This window comes from Aphelocoma coerulescens, chromosome 1A, assembly GCF_041296385.1.
Source record: "Aphelocoma coerulescens isolate FSJ_1873_10779 chromosome 1A, UR_Acoe_1.0, whole genome shotgun sequence".
Taxonomy (NCBI): Eukaryota; Metazoa; Chordata; class Aves; order Passeriformes; family Corvidae; genus Aphelocoma; species Aphelocoma coerulescens.
The window spans coordinates 43704855-43722223 of NC_091014.1; the positions used below are offsets into that span (position 1 = coordinate 43704855).

At 35.4% G+C, this 17369-nt stretch overlaps 1 long non-coding RNA gene across 1 annotated transcript in view; it reads right to left on the reverse strand.

Moving 5' to 3' along the window:
- Window positions 1–280: 280 nt before the first annotated feature.
- The window catches only part of LOC138104668 (uncharacterized), a 38428-nt gene continuing 21339 nt past the window's right edge, over window positions 281–17369 (reverse strand). The window contains exons 3-4 of the long non-coding RNA XR_011148208.1: window positions 4075–4154; window positions 281–769 (exon numbers count right to left, since the gene is read on the reverse strand). This is a non-coding gene — a long non-coding RNA (uncharacterized lncRNA). The remainder of the gene's footprint in view (window positions 770–4074; window positions 4155–17369) is intronic.

Consider the following 17369-nt stretch of genomic DNA (forward strand, 5'->3'; position numbering starts at 1 on the left):
TGCTAGAGAGATTGTGTCTAGATAAGTAAAATTCACACAACCCTGTAACTATTTTACAGACTGATATCATCAATATATTATGTATATAAAATAATTCCTTATTTTTCAAAATTCAGTTATCTGCCAAAAATGTTGGAAACAGTAATAAATATTTTACTGCATGACTCATGCTGTCTGGAACAAATTTTAATGAATTATATCTTAATGCTGCAATCCAAGCGTTAAAGTTGTGATTAATAAAATTGCTTTTTAACAAAAGAAAAAAAGGTCTATAAGAGAAAAAAAATCATATTATTATTACAATGACAGTGGCATGATAAGGCTATTGTATCACAAAACATTTTGTAATAACAGAAATTTATAGGAAATATATTTTATGGAAATAGAGCTGAATCACTTTTGAAAAGCCATACATGAGGCAACTACACAGTAACAAACTTCTTACTATTGCCAATGCAATAAAAAGAAGGGGGAACAAATATCGGTATTAGGTTCATAGAAGGTCTACTTTTTAAACAAAACACCAATTTTTAGGGCATAACTGAACTACACAGTAATTATTTCAATATCAAATATTTAATACATTTAAACCTTTTCTTTTTGTTTTCAGCATGAAAATCCAAATCATTAAATGTGTTTATTTCCACAGTTGTTTCTTTCAGCCAATGAACCAAAAAAATCAATTAGTTGCACAGCCTTGTTGTGATGGTACTCTTCTTACTTGACTAGTCTCGGGGAGAGTAAACAGCATAATGATCCAAAGAGTAATCTACAATCAAACACAAGTTCTCAAACTAAATACATTAAAACATACAGAGAACCCTTACTCCATACTAATACTTTGAGAAAGTAGTTATTTATGTGTATATGACAGAATACCATGGATCAACTGCAATTAATTTTCTTTTCATTGCTTCTAGATTCTTCAAAATGTTCAAACACAAATCAAACTATATTGTGCCTCCAGCTTAGAGAAATAACATGGATTATATTTCCAGAACTTTAGTCAAGTATCCACACAATTTATTTGTTGTACTGAAGAAAAACAGAGGCATAGAGGTGAGATTTGAAGTATTTTATCATTTAGATCTAAAAGATTTTTCTCAGGTTGGAAATGTGACTTGATATTTGTGCAAGACATACTTGAGGATTAGTTAATTGTCACCTGAGTAGGAGTGCTTCTCTAACATGTCCTAGTTTACTCTTTACTTTGTGACTTGGTATCAATCCTATTGCTGTGAAGAAGTTTGGAGCAGAGTGCACACACAAAGACCCAGACTAAGACACACTCTTTGAGCCCTAATTTACTTATCCTATAAATAATTTAACACTAATTTACTTAATAGCAAAAGATAGCACTTTTAATTTTACTAATGAGTTTGCAGTAATAAAATGTGTTTGATAGCAAATTAAAAACAAGAGGGTTCTTTTATCTACAGAAGGTGAGGGAGATCCTGCTACAAATAAGTAGCAACATTGCTTTTACAATCATTAGTAAAGTTAAGGAGCAAGAACTAGACTTATTACATTAGAGTTTACCAACTATGAGGCAGGTATTTGTATATTGTTATAATTAGTTTTCACGAGAAATATTTGTAGGACAAATTTTGTATTTTAAACAACCATAAAGAAGATCACAAAGACTTCTTGTTAATTTTAACTGTAAACTGTGTAGCCATTTTTCTCAAGAACAAGACATGAGTAACTGTTTTGGCCTTAATAGAGGGTAATATAATATCTTCAGGATAACTGAAGATAATTTTTACTTCCTCCAAGAGTACAATGCTAAATCAAACCAGTGTATTTTTCTCCATATTAATAAACAGAACTCAGAATCACTGTAAAAATGTGCTGAACATGAAATGCATATAAACAGCTACTCCATTAGTGAAGCAGGTCAAAGGCAGAACCATTTTTGTCTCTAGCTAAGCTGTTCTGACACAATGCCCACTCATCATTAGCATATCAGTTTCTGATATCTTAAGGTCCTGACTCCATTTCTATGCAGCTGAGCTCAATGGTTGATGAAGAAAATCAAACTCTAAGATTTTTCATAGGTATTTAACTCTAATTTTACCCATTAAGGCCATTTGACAATATTAAAGAAATACATACATGAAACACCATACCCATAGATCAGGGAGATTAGTAAATAATCATCCTTTCTGTGTTCTAGAAAATAAAAAAATCAGCAACCCCCTAAGCCTAAAGTTACATTTACTAACAAACCTCTGATGTCCTGAGAAAGAAAAAGTTTTTGAAATCATGTGTGCATGTATATATACACACATACATGCAAATAGATATATTGTTTTAGCAGTACAGTATGACTACTAAGGTCTCCAACAGCATACCTGTTGGTATTTTGAGGGGGGAAAAAAAGATCCTCTGCTCTGATCTGTGAGGAACATCCTGCTTATGGCCTGTTTTGTGCACATATTAATTTCTATTAAAAAAGCATTATTATTTTTTGCATTTCTTAGAAATATTTACATCCAATTTCACTAGACCAGACAATTTTTACTCCTTTACTTCTTTTTATTTCTTTTACTTCTCCTCCAGTCTAACGCAGAAATCCTGGCATATCAATGTAAATGGCTTTTTTGTAAGTTGACTAAAAAATTTGATACCATACTCATTGTCTCATTTCTTCAGATCCTGTAGAACTTTGAGTGTATATCATCACCAAAATTAGAGAGCTCTTGCTGACTCATCCTTGAAGTTAAAGTAATTTGAATAAAGTGAAGTGAATAAAAGCAACATAGTCTTTAATTTTTTCCCTTGAAAAACACACATGGTGGTTGTTAGCTCCATACCATAACTTCTTTTCATAATTAATGCACAGATTCTAAGTACTTTGGATTATTTAACAAAATATGCCAAAAAGAAGACTGTTACCATCTTGCGTTTTCAATTGTCCTGAAAGATTGGCATCATAGGCTTCAGAACACAGGGAGTTTGTTGTCAAAAACAGACTCAGATTTTTAAAGCTTTGCCAAACCTGTGTTTTGAGCCTCAACACAGAACATTTATCAAATCATCGTGCCACACTTGATTTTTTCTAGCAGAAATCTTTAACAAAATAAATGTTAAAAATAAACCAATAAAGAAAAAAAAAAAATACGACCAAATGCATGATTAAGACTATGTTTTTCCCCCAGCTGCTATTTTTGCCTTCTGATCTACATTTTGCAAACACAGGTTTGTTAAACTTGCCAAGTGATGGATGAATTACTCAACATCTTTAATGCACATATGGCCAAAGAGATGAAAAATGAAGAAGTATAAGCATTTGATTTTAAAACATGAATATTTACAACAATCACTATTTGAATGTAATGAATTTTAATTTAGAGCTTCCTACACTTAGCACAATATATTATACCGAGGCTTGTCATTCTTTTTTACAAATGGCCTTCTAAGCAATCAAAAAATTTAGAAAAGGCTAAGTTGAACAATGTTATCACTCACATTTCTTAATTTATTTCCTTTAAATTTGGTAAATATTAAATATTCTTGCTGTTAGAATTTTTAAAATTTAATTAATTTATGCTCCTTTACTTATATCAGTTGCACTGTTTAAAGGATCCTAATATGTATTAAAAAGTTACCATTGAGGATAAAAGTGTCAGCAGATAATCACATTGTTGCTATAATAGGAGTATTCTCTATCTTACATTTCAGCACACTCAATGAAGAATGTTGCCAGACATCCCAAATTAATGTCTTCATTTATTCTGCCTCTTTTTAAACAAAACACATACTATGTCAAGAAAAGAATTCAAAGGTTTGTGGAGTTTCCAAGCAGATATGGCAGGTGAAAGTCAAGGAAAGTTACAAAGCTTCTTCCTATCCTGTCACTTGGAGTTACTCACTAGACTAAGTCACCACCTCACTATATTCCAAATAACTTCAGAAGCAGCCCATATCTTTAGATGAAAAGCAGAAAGACAGAAAAGGGTTTCCAAGTTTGTTGGTTTTTGTAATACTGAAGTTCCAGGTGTGCCAGCAGGAGCCACAAGCACTGTTTTACAAATGTGCCATCACAACTGGAAAAGACACTTGGGCAGTTACCTGCTTTGTGCTGAAAGCCACGTGCAGGCTGCAGGTGGCACTTGTTCCTTCTGTCTTCTCCTTGCCTCAGCCTCCCATCCCTGCAAAGGTGCATTTTCAATGTTAATACTTCCTTGCTCTCCTGCCGTTGCTCAGCCTGCTTTCTTCACCATCACAAAAGAGGCCCCTCTCACACCACAGCCATGCTGACCCTTATACCCCTGTCTTGGCCTTGATCATAGCTATTGGACAGGTACAGCCTGTCTCAATGTCACTTGAGGTTCCTCAACCACATTGGCACACCAATGTGGTTGATTATCTGAAGTTACTTTTGTGTACAATTGTTAATTACTACCAAACATCCAATTAGTAACTGGCTGGTAAATTCAGGTAACTGCATTATTATTATTATTATTATCATTATCATTATCATCATTATTTACATATTCAAGGTAACTTGTCACATGAAGACAGCCAACCATTCTCTCAGTAATAGCTCAACTACAGAAAAAGGGAAGGTGCTGCCATACTGAAACATTTCAGCACTGTCTCTAGTATGTTTTAGGAACCTTGATATATAGGAGATTTGACAACAGATTAATATCATTGTACGAGTATGCGATGTAGAAAAAAGAAAAAGGAAAATGAAAATTCTTTTTGTTAAATATTTCTCAGTGGTAAATTTTAAAAGGATTTGCAGCAAACTTACATGGTCTTTGCAAGACAGGTTTTTGTTTTTTTTAAGATTTCTTTTACCACAGAGCTTTGAAAAACTGCAACCTCTCCAAGATTTATTTGTGCAGTCTACTAGAGTCTAGATATCCCTAGACAAGGTCTACCATCTGCCCTTCACTTTATTCAAAAGCTATCATGGTGGATTAACCTTGTCTGGCTACCAAATTCCCACCAAGGTGTCCTTGCATACCTCCTCAATAGGACTAAAGATTAAAAAACCACATGTGAGCCAAGATAAAGGAAGTTTAATGGGGCAAAGAAGGGAAAGGGGTGGGGGGGGGGGGGGAGGGGAAAAAAAAAGGCAAAGGCTGAAGCAAAGCAAAACCAAAGGAGATTTATTCTCTGCTTCCTATCAGGCAGCAACGTCCAGCCAGTTCCTAGGAAGTTGGCCCTCAGTATGCAACAGTGTTTGGAAGACAGAGAGGATATTTCCTTTGCACATCCAGTTTAACACATACAATTGTGACACTAAGAGGAACTGTGCTTCATTAGCAGCAACTTCTGAAGTGGCTTTAACTCCCTCATAATGTGCTAGTATTTCTTTTCTGTTGGGGTACTGGGCTGCAAAATATTCCTGCCTGAAACCGAAGCAATTGAAAACACATCTCATGTACCTATTCCTTTGACAAGATACCCTAGTACCATGAAGTCCCTTTTGATTTCCCTAGGGCTTCTTCCTTCAATCTCATCACTACCAGCTTGGATAACCAACAGAGAGTAACAGTCAGAGGGCCATACCAGATCAGAGAGTTTCCTAATGAAGTATCGTACCCATGCCTCAGGGAGGCAGCAAAATTCCCTGTGGATGTGTCCTGTCAGTATATTGTACCCCTCAGAAGGGAGTTGCCTATGATGATTCCCTTCTTTTTTGCTTTGTAAAGCCAGTTTCAATACAGGAGGTTGGCTGACACCCGAGGCAATGTCCAACATGGTCTTTCACCTACCTTATAATTTTCCTGGCTTCCAGTTTCTGGAGCTTTGTATCTTTTCCATAGGAGCAGCCAGCGTGGGAAGGGAGACCAAGAAGGGATTTGTCTGCTACCCCAAACAGAGACCTGCCTCCACTCTTTCCTGTCTCTTAGGTCCCCCTCCTGCCTGTGAGGCAGAGCACAGGAGATCATCCACTTCCTGAGGTGCAGTGGGCTGCTACCCTGCCTCAGGGCTGGTACAGAGCAGCTCCAGTAGTCAATCCTCCTCACATGTCCTGATACTCCCTCACCTTTCCACCTTCTCTTTAAGTTGTACCACCAGGCTGAGTAGAACATCAACCTGCTCACACCCCACACAGGTATTGTCCCTGATGTTTTTGACACCAATTATATATATAAGAAATATTATAAATATATATATATATTTATGAAATAATTTTATTCTGAAGACTATACAAGAATGAAGAACCAACTGTTTAAGCCATACTAGAACATCAGAACTCAAATCTTCCATGGGCTTCCATGGGAGCAGACAGCACAGTGACTAGTCTTACTGAGAACAGTGTTACGCTACAAAGAGAAATTGACCTTCTGAACTGACCTTCTCAATCTAGGAGAAGCACCTAGGGCATGGTATTAGGAACCATGAATGTAACAAAAACCACCACCTTTGGCAGGAGCCAGCTCCTCTCTTATGGATTAAAAGCCTGATGCTGGAGAGGCTCAAAAGTACTATTTAGGAACACTTATTTATTGAAATATTTGTGTATTTCAAGCCAAGTGAGCCAGACTTTTTTTGCCTTCTTTTTGTTGTCCATAGGCAGGATAGGAAACAATGGATTAAAATAAACAGCACAGATCAGGAATTATTTAGTCTGACTGAAGGAAGGAAACATTATGTATTTTATGAACATATACATTTACCATGTACATACTGACTAATGACTTAATTCAGACTGTTAGATTTATGTTCCACTCATTTCTTTTCCTTGGGGAAATACTCAGTAAATGTAACACATTGTTTATGGAAAACAATGAAAATGTTTAGAGTAAAAACCAAAGTGTTGCTATTTTACACTGGTTGATTGGAAAAATTATTGCTTGCAAATTCAAATGTCTTCAAAATAAATACTAATAGCATTAATACATGAGTGACATTTATAAACAATAGTCACTGTTAAACCTTCATAATAATCATTAGCATTATTGTGTGGTATCATGGAATAAAAAGAATGGTGGCTTTTCAGCATTTTCTGGAAGAGTAGCATTTTATTTACACCTACAAAGGACATTTGAAGCTGCATATCACGCAATTTAGTTGAAAATCAAAGGACACGATTTGTTTATATTTCTTAGCAAGACATTTCCAGCTCATTAACAATATAGTTGTGAATTATTCTTAGATCATTCTTTCTGTTTACTGAAAGAGATGTAAAGGTCATGTCTAACAAATTCCTCCTTAAAATGAGGACAGTAATTTAATGGTACATCGGGAGAGAGGTAGAAAAGACAAATAATTAGAGCTAGTGACATTGAAACCTAACTGCATGAGGCCTGTTTACTTCAAAGAAACAGTGTGTCACTAGAGTAAGGAAGGGAAAAGAAGATGGCAGTCTGCCAAGGCGAGCTTCTGCTGGATGACAGTGAGTATTCCAAAACTAGAAATATGCTTGTTATTTAAGCAAATTTTATAATGTGTTTGTCATTTTTGTCAATATATTGCATATTTGACAAGGTAATCAGGTTAAAAACATATCCCTCAGTAAGATACACATCATAATAGGGGCCGTAGCCACTCTCAAGTTATTAAAAGAGTTTTCTTGTTTCATAAGTACAAAAGCTGCTATAAAATATTTATATATTTTGGAAAGCAACCTGAACTGTGTTTCTTTTGAAAGTATTTTTAAAGGGAAACATTGTGGTTCAAATTTTTTTGAATTTTTTTTATTCTAACTCTGGGGTTTCTAACTCTTAGACTTTTTGAGAGTATTTTAGGTCTAAAAATGTATTGGTGGGGAATGCTGCATTAGCGAGACTACAGAAACAAGCTACTAAATCTGCAATTAACAATAGTGTCAGAAAAAGGCCGAGACTGCAAAATATGCTTTCACTTTTGAAGCTTTGACTAATCAGTTTGAAAAGCAGTGACCACTGTTCCTCCACTTTACATCCCTGGGAAATATGACAGTTGCTACCATCTACAACTCCATCAGAAGCAGAAAGAAGTCCCAACCCAGAAAAATCTTCCTCTCCCTTCTCAGCAGACTATGAAATGCAAGGAGCTGAACAGGATCAACATCTACAGAAAGAAGGCTTACTTCTTGTAATAAATATTAGTATTTATTACATAAAATAATATTAAACAATTAACTAATATTAATTCTTGCCATCAAGAGAATTAAAGAAATATTAACTTCACTACAGTGTGTTTGACTAGATCAAGGGAACAGAAGATGCAAATCCAAAAAACCCTTGTGCTTAAAAATATTTTTCTCAAATATAAAGAGATAAATTAAACAGATTGTTTGGCTTCAGAAGATTTCCCTGGAAAATAGGGACAATTTCTACCAATTTTGTTGCATTTTTTCTTTGGTCCATTGCACTTTTGATTTCATTGGCCCTTGAAAATCCTATATACAGAAATAGAGTAAGAAGGAGAAATCTTTTTATATTAAGAGAAAAATTTTCATTTTTACTGTTTTTTTCATAGTTTTTTGTGTTTTCTATATGGTCTACTTAGATCAAAAGTTCAATTCAAATCAATACTAAAATGCCCATGACACTACAGTCTTTGAAATTATTGCAAAACAATGTACCAAAGCTTTCAAAGTGACAATTTTATGCTCATATTTACTGAAATATCAAGGACAGTATATAAATTAGTAATTTTTTTTCCTAATTCTGTTATATATCTAGTCATCTAATCACATTATATAATTTACTGCTCAAGCTGTGTATTTCACTAATCAGCCAGCATACTTTTGTGTGTTGCTTATTTTGGTATTTTAGAACTTGCATATTTTACCGAGTTATACAATTCACCAATCCAACTGCATATTGTAAGGATCCACCTGCATGTGAAAATCCAGGTAGATGTGGAGCTGATTAGCTTTTAGCAATATTTTAAGGGCTTTGATTTAGCAGTATTTTAGGAGCTTTTTTCTTTTGCTTCAAGTATTATTTATAAACAAAATACTCTGGGTTTGGACAGTTTGTCTCGTCCCAGCTGCTGCAGATGTTATCCCTACACATACTAGGGCATTCAAGTTTTAACATTATAACATAGAATTATAGAGTGGCCTGGGTTGGATGGGACCTTAAAGATCACCTAATTCCAACATTTTCCCTAGCCCAGGTTGCTCAGAGCCCCATCCAACCTGGTCTTGAACACTTCCAGGGATGGGACATCCAAAACTTCTTTGGGAAACTTATTCCACAAACCTCAGAGCAGAGAATGTCTCCTAGATACCTAATCTAAACCTATGCTCTTTCAGTTTCAAGCCATTCTCCCTTGCACTCACTACATGCTTTTGTAAATAGTTTCTCTCCACCTTTCTTGTAGGCTCCCTTCAGGTACTGGAAGGCCACAGTTAGGTCACCCCAAAGCCTTCAGTTTTCCAGGCTGAACAAGAAAAATTTCCTTAGCCTTTCCTCATAGGAGAGTTGCTCCATTCCTTGGCATATCTCTCTGGTAGGGTGAAGCAGCCTATACTGTGCTGTCAAACCATTGGTGCCCATGATAATTAGTATAAAGGCATTTCAGGGAAACATTTTCTAATTTTTTATTAAGGCAGTCTAGCCAATCTGAGCTTAAATTACCAAATAACAGAACAATAACTGAAGAGATGAAGAACTGAATAACTTCTGATACTTGAAGAAAGGAAGCAGAAAGAGACTGAGACATCTGCACAAATTCCCTGGAATAGGAGCTGGGGAGGAGTATTTCTAAGTAGACCTCAAATTTCTCTTTTCTTAGGAGGTTTATGTACAGGAAACACTTAGAGGATGCTGAAATGCGAAGAAGGACAGAAAGGTCAACCACATATTCCCCATCAAACACATTAACTAGAAGGAACTGAAAAGTTTTGAAGAGGCCAACATAATGATATTGCCTGTTGTATTCTATGAGGGGACAGGACTTTGAGAGTCATTATGAAAGCTTTATTGTTATGTACTACTGTCCTACCAAAGCTGGAAGGAGACAGGAAAATACAGGCCAAAGAGAAAACTGAGGAGAGAGAAGGAACCTCTCTCCAACAAAGGATCAAGAGGACATCTTTCAGGGAAGAACAAGAAGGGACTGAAGTACAAAAAGCCATGGTGACAGTTTGATATAGGTGCTGAGATACAGCAACAAAAAGAAAATACTAGTGCTAGGTATGTTTCTACAAGATTCTAGGGGGTAAATCTGAAGGCTATGAGCACAGGCAATCAGGAGCAATGTGTTGGGAAGTTCAGAATGATTTTTCCAGGTAAATACTTGGGAGTTCGAATTATAAATGTTTCTGGTCACATGCAGAAAGAAGGGTTAATGAAAACCTTGCAGATGTACCACTGCTAGTGGTAGTTTTTACAGAAATTACATTTTGTTGCTGCATTTCAGTTCATTGTCCTTGAAATATACATTTGGCATCCTGCTTTCCTACAAAATATTCCATGGTGTTGATTTACCATGCTTTTGAAGGTATATGAAAATGGCTGCATTTTAGTTCAACTAGTGCTGAACTGCTACACTATATTTGTTATTTCTGAATAGTAAACAGCTGTTGTGCTTCCACTTACACACACATGTATATATGTATATTTATTTTAAAATAAATGCAGAGGGACTTTTGTTTTTCATTCAGCTTATCCCTCATTTCTTGACAGTATTTCTGTGTTTTCATACCACCTTGGTCTCAGTTTAATAATAATTACCAGTGTCCGTTACAAAAGGAGTATTTCTGTTAGGTTTGTTATTCAGCACAAAAAAACCCAAGAGTAGCACTGTGCTAAAGTATAATCTATTCCTTATAACACTGAAATGAGTGCTGAGCAAGTTACTTAAAAATCTACATGAATAAAGTATTGGAAAGAGGCCCTAAGGGAAAGCTAAGGTTTAATGGTTATACGCATAACAGTGATATGTTTCCTGACACACTGCATTCAAGAGAATAGATTCCATGATGAGTGTTTCTAAAGTGCTAGGTTAGCTGGAGCTAAGCAAAAATTGGTATATTTTTATGACCCTTACCATTTTTTATGCGAACAAATTCTACCTTGGAGCTAAGTATTAATCTATGCTCATAATAACCATCAAAACTGTAAGTGAAAAGGAAATTGAATGAAGACTTTGAAAACCCCCTGTCCTTAGTTTCTTTCCACCCTATAGTCAAATAGTATCCTGAAATTTTAATAAATAAATATTATGAAATTAACTACTATTCAAATTGTACTTTGGTGACAAGGGTCACTGTAGCACTAGGCATAATGGAAACTAAAACATAATTATTTAAAATTTTTACCATTGGGTTTTTTATAAAGAATTCTTTCCTTCAAAAAAATTGACTATTAACTAACTTACCATAGGCTCTCATTTAGCATGGGGGTTCTGTTACTCTTGAGTTTGTACTTATGCAGGTTACACAGGTAATTATGCCTCTACCTATATAATTTAATCTTTAAATCTTGTTATATAAAGATGTGTCTATCATACCCTTTTTTTTCCCCTACTGTAAGAAAAATTTATTTTAAAAGGTCAAGATTTTTTTCATATAAAGAGTGATTTCATATAAAGTGTGATTTCATTAAGAAAACCTTTTAAATAGAAGCTTATTCTGTTCCAGCATTTGGCTAGTCCAAGTTAATGGAAAAAATTTACTGAGTACAGAAGTGGAAAGAACATCTTAAGAATATGTTTGAATTCCAAAAATTTCTTTCTAAAAAAATAAACTTTAAGTTTTTCTAAAAACACAAGTCTATAATGACTGAATTAAAGAATTTTAAAATGTTTACCACTTTAAGCAGTGACAAAACTTATTTAGTAGTCATTTTACACTGGTGATAGAAAAAAAGCCTAAAAATCTTCATTTCACTTTTTAATTATGTGATAAACTGTGTTAACTTGAAGTTTCAAATCATAGAGTCATAGAATATCCTGAGTTGGAAGGGACCCATCAGGATCATTGAGTCCAACTTCTGGCCTGCACAGGACACCCCAAAAATTGCACCATGTGCCTGAGAGTGTTGCCAAATGCTTCTTGAACTCTGTCAGGCTTGGTGCTGTGACCACTTCTCTGCAAATCCTGACCAGAGCCCAAACACCGTCTGGGTGAAATATTTTTTACTGATATTTAACATAAACCACCCCAGACTCAGCTTCATATTATTCTAGGTATTATTATCCTCTCTTAAAAGTTAAATCTTCATTCAAACATGAATGATTTTGCTAGAACCACCACAGGGATAAGTGAAAACTGAGATTACAATATGAGAAGCTCTACTAGGAGACAATTTTAAATTACCACTGTAAAAGCAAGATCTATTTCCTATTTACTTTTCATTTATGTGCAAAGAAAGTTAGTGAAGGACTGCTATGAAAGACTATTCCAAAATTTGATAATAGCTCTATCTCAGCAAGAAATGCTGGAATCAAAGAAAAACTCACATATTTTAACATAAAAAAGCTACTAAATGAAATGTGTCCTGCTGTTTCATCTATTTTGACTGCATGTAGTATACTAATCCACTTTTGTTTATAGATGAAAACAATTAGCAATTATATTAAACCTTCCAAACCACAGTGTTAGAACGATACACAATCTGGTTGTAAATAACCCTTTATTTTCCATGTTTCCACTGGAACCAGCCAGTATGGTTCTTAAAACATTTTATGGATCAAGATAAAACATTTAGACATCACCTCAAAAAATCATAAGTATTTTTTCTCTTATTATAGGTGAGGTATCAGTGAAGGCCTTTTACAGGTGTTGCACAGCAGTACCAGAAACTATCCCTTTAATCTTTTCTAGAACTGAGTCTATGACAGAAAGAAGTACAAAATGCGTTGTTGGCTTCAGTACCCTTACAGTTCCTTTCGACCACTAATGTAGGGCCATTTTGACCATTTCAGGCCATTACAAGTTGAAAAACACACTGTACAAAAAAAGTCCAAGAGAAGAAAGCCAAAGTGGTCAGAGTACCTGCCAACAGCTGTGGAAAGCAAGCCAACTTCCAGGTTTAGCATGGAATATCATAATTTTACTCCAGATTTAACTATCCTTCCTCTCTTTCTGCCACATTTTTTGTTCAAGATGCTACCAATAACATCTCCACACACATACCAATAATATCTCCACACACATTATGCAAATATTCCAATATTAGCAACAAAAGCACAGTATGGAGAACCATCAGTAAGATTTCTTGAACAATCACGGAAATAGAGAATCTACTCTACCTTACCCTGTGATATGTCACATGAGTCTTCAGTGTCATCTTTATTCTGTGAGAAACAGCAAATAGACTCCTCCTTCTGACCAGAGCACTTAAAGGGTTATTCTGCAGCATGGTCAGATGAACCCTCTGTTGGGAATAACATCATAATTCAGCTGTGAGAGCAGAGTAGATGCTCTCACATTTATACGTTCCACCTCACTTATGCATCAAAAAAATTTCATGTTCTGGAAATATATGTCTGATATCGAGGGACAGGCAAAGAGTGAATTGATAAATATCAGCACAATTGGTTTATTTCAGTGTTTTAAGTTAGTTCTATAATAATTACAAAGTGAGCCTTGCAAGATGTTTGGTGGTTAAGATGTATCAAAGATGAAGGAAAATGAAATGTAATCCTTTCTTTTTTTTTTTTTTTCTTGTGGTCTAGAGCATGGATTCGAATCAAAATCCGGTTATAAATGCATCTTTCAACAGATAACAATACTGAACTATAAAAAATCCTATGATTTTCCCCAGACTAAACTGTATTTTATGTCTCAGTTAATCAGAGTTCAACATTTGCTACTGCTTATTCTACTTCCTTCCTATGTAATTTTTCTGTTTGCATATTCTTGAATCTTTTTTTGAAGGTACTCTGCTGCTCCAGTCCTTTTATTGATCTGATCCAACCCATCAGGATAGGATGAAAACAGCTGTTGTCAGGTTACTTTTTGATCACTTTAGCAAGCTCTTTCAGTGCACGGTCAGGATCCCCCCAGAACAAGAAAAGGAGTCACAATCAGAAAAGACAGAGCAAGGAGAAAATTTTTAATATATCAATAATCTGTCAGATTAAAAATAGGGATGTAATTTTATCCTGAATCTTTTCTTCAAAGTTGTTTTGCACTCTGTAAAACAATTAAATCTCCATCTGTCTAAAGAAATAGAATGATTATTGCTGGTGCTTAGAATACTCACTGGTCCTCAGTTTCTACCTCCTTTCTGATTTCCTGTGCAAATTTCCATACATTGTCACTCATTCTCTTCCTTCCAATACTGTCAAAGTGTTCACATTGATGCCTTTTTGGGACTACCTAAGAACTAGGCTAGATAAAATTCAGATAATAAAAACCAGTTATATTTATTGAAGGGCCTTCAGGTACATTTAGAGCAGATAAAGCCCGCCCTAGGGGCTACACACAAAAATGGACAAAGGGTCATGGGTTGCCATACTTTTATAAGTTTGGTCCTTTTGCATATTGGGGATTAATTCTCCAATTACAGCTTCAGGTAATGAAGTAATTTACCCCAAGTTTGCTCCCCCCCAAATCACTTCTGTTTACATTTCTTGGGGCCTGAGACAGTCAGGTGTCCTTGATTCCCAGGTCTAGAGAGGAATTGTTTTGTCTTACCAAAATGGCAGAACAGCAGCTAACACTGTATATGGAGTTTAGAGCTGTATACTAAAGAATTACAGGATATGAAAAATATAAAAGCTAAAATCCTAAGGCATCAACATACCTCCTCTTTGGATATACATCATGCCCATTCCTGTCTAAATGTCTAACTCCTAGACCCTGCATCACTGATGAGCCAGAGCCTCGTGGTAGCCACATAGCAGCTCCCAAGCAGAGCCCTGCTCAAGCACAGTTTTCCAGATGACTGCAGCCACATTAAGGTGGAAAGTTTTAACACATCTCATTGTCTCAAGCTTTGTTTAAATGTTAATGGCAAAGTCTTCCAACAAAATGTCAATAGCCAGAGTCACCCCTGAGCTAAGACTGCTCCTAGGTTAGCAGCAATAACCACTAAAATCACAAGCCTCTTGGAAAACTCAAAGACATACAATGTCTGCTACAAGATAACTTACAATTTGTAAAGTACTGATGATCTAAGACAATGATGGAATTATAAAGTACTAATGTTGCCGTTTTGCCTCAGCTACTCATGATGACACATCTCTAGGTAAGAAATATAAGTAGAAGTGAATACTGTTCATTTTTTTAAAAAATCAACATTAAGTCATCATTATTAAACTGGCTTCTATAAGAGTCAGTCAGGAAAATTGCAGAGAACAATACCAAATACAGAATCAAAATTTTATATTACCGTGTTACTTTTTTCCTCTTCCTCAGTGATATGGCACTGACGAAGAAAGTACTTTCAGAACAGTATTATTACCTTAGGCAGTTTAACCATGAAATAATTTTCAAACAAGGACTGACTAAGGACTGGAAATGAGCCAAGAACTCAAAGAAAAAAAATCTAAAGCTGGAAAAATGTTAAGTATCTAGAACAACTTCCCTGTTTCTGAATATGAAATGTTGAAGGCTTCTGAGAAAGGAAAAAAACTTATGTATGGTTTCAGAAACGTGCATCATTAAAAAAAAAGGTATGAAATAAATGAAATAGTTTGTGTTCAGTATAGTATAAGGAAGCATCATCATTATTAGCCCCAAGAAAGAGCCAGGAAATTTACACCAGAATTGTTGTTTGTAACAATAACTTTAGATAGTGCTCTTCTAGGAAGCCACCCAGAGGGTATGAATTAAATGGAACAGTCTGCCAGCACACTTAAAAAAGAGACAAAAACTGCACTACTTAGTGCAAAAAAAAAAAAAAAACCAACCTGAAAATTGAAATAGTATACAGCTTTAGGTAAAACAACAGGTTGTTAACAGGAGGAAAATGTAAAAAAATGTAAACTGTAAATGTAACATGTAAACATTAGGGCAGATAACTTTGGTAATTGAAAACAAATGAAAACAATCTAGTCTAGTTTTAACAGAATTTATATAAATCTATCTAAGCAAATAAGCAAGCTTGTTGATACACTTTTGGTGTCCTCATTTTGCTGCCTTCTGTATTTAAATGTTGTGTCTGGTACTTCCCTCTGCTTCCAAGATACAACATATTGCTTTGAAACACAGCAATTTGTTAAAAACTTACTTAATATTTCATTGAACTCTTCTGTAAAAGCACACATCCTTTAAAAAAACGTAATTGCAACTATTTAAATACCTCCTATAAGTTTTCTCCATGGTTGTATATTCAGCCTCATAAAAGAAGTGGTAGGGATACTATGGGGAACTGTATTAACATTCTCAGATAGCAGAAGAAATTTGTTTAAGGGTTGAAATTTTGGATAGACCCTTTGTGGTACCTACAACTCTTATGAGGGATTTCCTGTCCTATCATGCAGCATAATTTACAGAGAATGCCTGTATAAACAAAGCCTGAAGGACTCCAAAGAGCTAGAGGACCTCCAGATACTCTATAAGAAAAAAGAGGGCTCAGAGAGTATCTCGATCACTGTAACTTGGGTAGTACTGAAAAGCTACTAGAATATGTTCTTACTGTCTGATGCTTTCCAATTTTCAGTATTTCAGTTATCCTTTCAGAAAGAATATTAGTTTGGTTGGCATGGTATGTTGCAGGTAAATCCACTCCACCTGTTTTAATAATTTCATTAAGTTTTAGCATCATATGGATTATTCACTGCTTAATTCAAAATTACCTTGAAAAAGTTACTGACACAGGCAATTAGGAGTAAAGGCTTAATGTTCTTGGAATAACAATTAGTATACTTAGAAAAAAAAATGTACCACTTAAATAGATCTGTTGGAGACATGGAGATACTGGACAGATTCCAGCAAATAACTGTGAAAATGATTAAGACATTAAGCATCTCTCTTATGAGGAAGGTAGGTTTATCTGGGACTTTTCAGACTGAAGAAGAGAAGGCTTTGGGAAATCCTATCAATGCATAAAAGAATGGAGGGAAGATGCACTGAGGACTGTCAGGTGTTGCCTAGTGACAGAACAAGGGACAATGGATGCAAACTGAAACCCAATGCCCTGGTTTCACCTGAGTTAGAGTTAATTTTCTTCTTAGTATCTGACAGGGCTGTGTTTCGAATTTAGGATGAGAATAATCTTGATATCACACTAACGTTTTTGTTGTTGCTAAGGTGTGCTTACTCTGTGTCAAAGACTTTTCAGCTTCTCACCCATGCCACCAGCCAGCAGACCAGGGAGCAGAGGAAGCTGCTGGGAGGAGACACAGTTGGTACAGCTGAACCCAACTGACCAAAAGGATGCTCCATACCATATGGCATCACACTCGTTATATAAACTAGGGAGAAGCTGTCCATGGGGCTGCTACTCAGGGACTGGCTGGACACCAGCCAGCAGGTGGTGAGCAATTACATTGTGCATCATTTGATTTTTATATTC